This window comes from Octopus sinensis, linkage group LG3 (assembly GCF_006345805.1).
Source record: "Octopus sinensis linkage group LG3, ASM634580v1, whole genome shotgun sequence".
In the NCBI taxonomy this organism is placed as follows: domain Eukaryota; kingdom Metazoa; phylum Mollusca; class Cephalopoda; order Octopoda; family Octopodidae; genus Octopus; species Octopus sinensis.
This window is the reverse complement of record NC_042999.1, coordinates 87462780-87467779: the sequence shown is the minus strand read 5'-3', so window position 1 is coordinate 87467779 and position 5000 is coordinate 87462780. Positions and strand designations below refer to the sequence as shown.

Below are 5000 nucleotides of genomic sequence, written 5' to 3'. Positions count from 1 at the left end.
ATAACATCGACCCCCGCAATGCTCAACTGGGAGTTATTTTATCGAATCCAATAGAGGTAAAAAAAAATATTTCTTAAAGGCATAGACCGACTAGGTGGAATCTGAAACCTGAAGACGTGGGTAAGCTTTTTTCCTGATGTTCTAACGGTTCTGCCAACTCGCCACTTCGGAAAGAGCTCTAGATATTATATACTTTAAATCACTAAAACCATTTTTGCTTTCCCTGAATATGCGCTGACGAAATTGGGATGTGTCTGATGTCATTAGACTGCAGTCATGCTCAGACACCTATTTGAAGAACTTCAGTCGAACGAATCGACCCCGGTACTTATATATTTTTATGGTGGTACTTATTCTATCGCATGTTGCCGAACCGCTAAGTTACTGGGACGTAAACACACCAAAACCGGTATCAAGCTGTGGTAGGGGAGAAAACACACACACACACACGATAATATATATATATATATATATATATATAGATATATATATATATATATATATATATATATATATATTATATATATATATTACATATATATATATATATATATACGACGAGCTTCTTTCAGATTCCATCTACCAAAGCCACTCACGAGGCTTTGTCGGCTCAAAGCTATAGTAGAAGAACACTTGCCGAAGGTGCCATGCAGTGGGACTGAACTCGGAACCATCTGATTGGGAAGAAAATTACTAATTACACACCCACGCCTTCGCTCGTGTACAAAAGTATTTTACGGAACAGTGAAATGACAAGTTTTCCACAAACAAGCCTTTCTAAAAACTATTACCGACGAACACGGAGATGGATGTGGCTTAAATGAGAATCGGTCCAGTTACTGGTTCGGCTCACAGTGAGTTGATGCTGATGCTTGGCCCCGGGTTAGTCCTGTTTAAGAAAACCTGACATCAAAAGCGTTCTTCCCATGACTATTGAGTATTCAACAACTGTTGTTTTATGTATCATCCCTTTTCATAAACTATAGGATATAACTTCACTGCGACATGGTTACTATTTTTAACAAGTTGAACGATCACATAGAGACGCCTAGTGTAGAGAGGAGATATTGTGCTGTTTTCATGTATTTCTGTTAGCCTTTAACGGTGTAATTTGAAGTTACTACGACCGAGAATCGAAACCGTTTAGTAGAGTTAGCTCGCTGTGATCTTTCTTACAGTCTACGGTATTTGATTCCCGTTTACAATCAGGTGAATTCTATCGATTTTTTACTGAGACACGATGATAGAGTAGTGGTTACACTTGAGTGAATATATACCGCAGGCTATCACTGGTATTCATTTTATCGACTCTAGAGAAAAAGTCCAACTCAGCACCTGAGACTGGGGATGGGATTCTAAATCACCACTCAACCTGCTAGAAATAGCAGCCAAATCTCACACAAATCACACTCTACCTGCTTAAAAAATCTAGGAACACGCTGAAAAAGTATGCCCAGGAAAAAAGTGAGAAGAGGGTCATAGCTTGCATGTCTTCGATTATGTTTACCCGATTAAGGCAGATGAGGAGTTACACAATAGCAACAACAAGTTTCAAAGAATGAAGCGACAGTAAATGTTCTAATGCATTTTTATATTTTTTTCGGGGCCCCTAGAGCTGATAGGAGGGAAAGGGTAAGTCATTCTCAGGCCAGAGTCAGAAGTGCAATGCTTACAACAGAAAGAAATTCAGCTGAAGGCAGCTGGCGGTGGTGTTAAACAGGGTTCAACAAGAGTTCTGAAATTGAAACGAAAGATGTGTGTGTGTGTGTGTGTGTTTGTGTGTGTGTGTGTGTGTGTGTGTGTGTGACCACGCGTGCACGCTGTAATGTATAGTTCACAAAAATGTTTATTGAAAAAAAGAGGAGATATTAAAGTATTCAAACGTGTGACTCAAGTGTAGATGTTTGCGGTTATTTGTTTGTTTAGATAATTTGGAAGCGTACATAGAAATATCAAAGGAAAATGTATATTAGTGTTGTCACATATGTATATTTATGTATATATGTGCATATGAATGTGTGTTCGCGTATGTAAAAATAGACAGAAATAGATGTGTGTGTCAGACGGTGCATGTGAATGGCGTGAAAATGTTATATATATGTACTCTTCTGTGAACGTAAAGGTAAATAAAAACAAACGCGTCCATACATACATACATACATACTACATACATACATACATACATACATACATACATACATACATACAAAGTGTGGTTATGTGTGTGTAAGTGTAAAATCAGTTAGAAGTGAGTCTACGTATGTGCATGAGTGTTATATAAAGACGTGTAAATGGTATGTATATGTGTGTCTGTACGTGTATATGTGCGTACATGTGAAGACAGATGGAAACGATTGTGAAGAGAAACGAGTGGCTCTAATACAATTGTTCCACTGCTAACAAAGCAAGAAGAACTCTTTGTATATTATCTCTTCTTTGCCCGTTGATTCTGTCCAAAATTGTAATGGAATAACTATTCAACACACTCGCGTAGTTAAATTTAAATTGTAAGTTGTCACTTTATTCTCCTTCTCTACCAGCTTTTACGATAACAATAGATTTTGTTTATTTTACTCATCTCTTCTAAATCTGTTCTTCTTATAGGTTGAATTTCATATCAATTTTAATTCAATGACTTTTATTCTTATTTTATAATGATAATCTGACTTCAATTTCTGTATCTTCGTAAAAAATATCTTTGTATTTTTCCATAGCAACATGCATATATTTTTCATTATATTTTATGGTAGTCTCTATAATATTCATCTTCCCAATGAATTTACTGTCTTTCAATCAATTCCCATATAGGCTGGCTCCATCGTTCACTCCGTTATACAGATGCTGGCTTCATACACATTCCCCTCTGTTGACATTCTCATACATTTTCTTCCTGTCTTTTCACTGCATCGTTCTTTCTCTCCTGTAAAATGCATTCGCAGCCTTTTGTATTCTTTGAAAATCCAATAATGACACGCCAGATTCATCACAAAAACAAAAATTTTACTTTAAATATATATATATATATATATATTACATGTATTCATTTTTGTATATTTTTTAATAACTGTAATATATAATGTTCATACACACACACACACACAGTCACACCTGCTTGCATGCATGCCTGCATATATATTTCATGATATGAATAGAGGCGACTACAACTATACGTCTATATATTAGTGTTGACAGAGGCATGCAAGCAATAAGAACATTACACGACAGTGTGAAGAACACGTACAGTATCTACAATATTGCCATACAGAAACATATATATTTATAAGATATAGTTTCATTTGAATAGTAAAAATGAATCCGACAATGTTTACTCTTATCTGACGTTTCTTTACCGTTAACTGTCCGATTATTCTAAACAAACCAAAAGATAATCATTAAAAGCACACACACACACACACACACGTAATAGTTTTCTTACAATCTGAGTCTTCAGAGTGATCCTGATAGTATCTTTCGCGATAAACAGTTTACTTTTGGTCCCTTTAAAAATGATGTTCAACATTTGCCACTCCACTCGTCATCTACCCTGCTTTATTAATTACCATTCTCTCTTCATTTCTTGATCTGCTTCCCGGTCTGTTTTCCGCATCACCCCCCTCCTCTTCCACTCTATCATACTGCTGACCAGTCATAGAAACCCCCAGTTTCTTTGCCTTCATCTTAGCCGTATGTTCATTGACATTACATATATATATAATATATATATATGTATATATTCATATATATATATATATATATATATATATATATATATATATAATATATATATATATATAAACAGACCAGGATATATATGTGTGTATTTATATATATGTTGTGTGTGTGTGTATAAAGAAACCGGGTATATATATATATATATATATGTGTGTGTGTGTGTGTGTGTGTGTGTGTGTGTGTGTGTGTGTATGTACGTATGTATATAGTATGTGATAAACACAACCGACGGAGAAGTTTCGTCCCATTCCAACAGTTTCGCTCCCACCAATTTATCTACTGAGATTTAAAATTTTCTAATTGTAACTCTCCAAATAATTATATGCTATTGTAATAATTATCAATGTAAGCTCTTGTTTAACCCTAGGTCATCCTTGATCGGGTTGACCTTCGATCGTGAATGTTCCAGTCTTATAATTTAGATATAGTATATGTTGGACTACATTTTCCAATGTGTCCTGCTTTTTCTAAGACGTTAGAGAGTGATTTGAGGGAGATTTGGCTGCTAGTATAGCAGGTCAGTCTACAACTTACAGTCTCCGTCTCTTCTCGTTTGCTATGTAAAATTCACTTTTAATTATAGTATGCGCAATATATTGTGATATCTTCATTATTGGTTGTAGATGGATAAAAAAGTATATAACCAAGTAAAATTTGATCTTCGAACCACAGGAGACGAATGTAAATGCAATATTGTTTTACCGTTAGATTTAGTCCGGCACTCTAATGTCATCTCAGCTACATCATAGTTATCGGTGGCAATTGTTTACAGACCAGTTCAGCGTATTTACTTTCCGTCCTTATAAATCATTCTTTTTCTTGATATTATTCATGAGTTAACCTAAAAACAATACACGTTCTGATTGCTTATGAATATAACTTGTTGCTGTTTAAAGCTGTAGTAGTATGAGATGTAAAGGTAATTTTTAATTGCTAATTATTTATTCAATATGTAACCGCATATATTTACAGTACACACCGATATGTCAACACCTCGTTAATGTCAGCCTTAAAATACGATCATTTCAACTTCCTTATCACTCCTTTCCTTTTGTTTTCCCTCATACTGGTTTTACTCACTGGACAGCGGCCATATCTGGGGAGTAGCCTTTTAAGGGTTTATAGTCAATCTTATTCAGCCTCGCACTTTTTTCATTTTGAATTTATCGAGCCGCTAAGTTATGGGACATAAAGGGATACAACATAAACTTCAACAGTTGGTTTTTTTTCTTTTTTGGTCTTTTGTTTCTGTGGGGTTTTTTTTTCGG

At 35.1% G+C, this 5000-nt stretch overlaps 1 protein-coding gene across 2 annotated transcripts in view; it reads left to right on the top strand.

Moving 5' to 3' along the window:
* The window catches only part of LOC115209084 (acetylcholinesterase), a 163301-nt gene that overhangs the window by 63460 nt on the left and 94841 nt on the right, over positions 1-5000 (top strand). Inside the window, exon 1 of one of the 2 annotated variants that reach the window (XM_036501131.1) lies at positions 2353-2507. The exons of the other annotated variant lie outside the window; for it this stretch is intronic. The gene's annotated coding sequence lies outside the window, so the exon portion shown is untranslated. Of the gene's footprint in view, positions 1-2352; positions 2508-5000 lie in introns of those variants that run through there. 2 annotated transcript variants of the gene reach the window in all.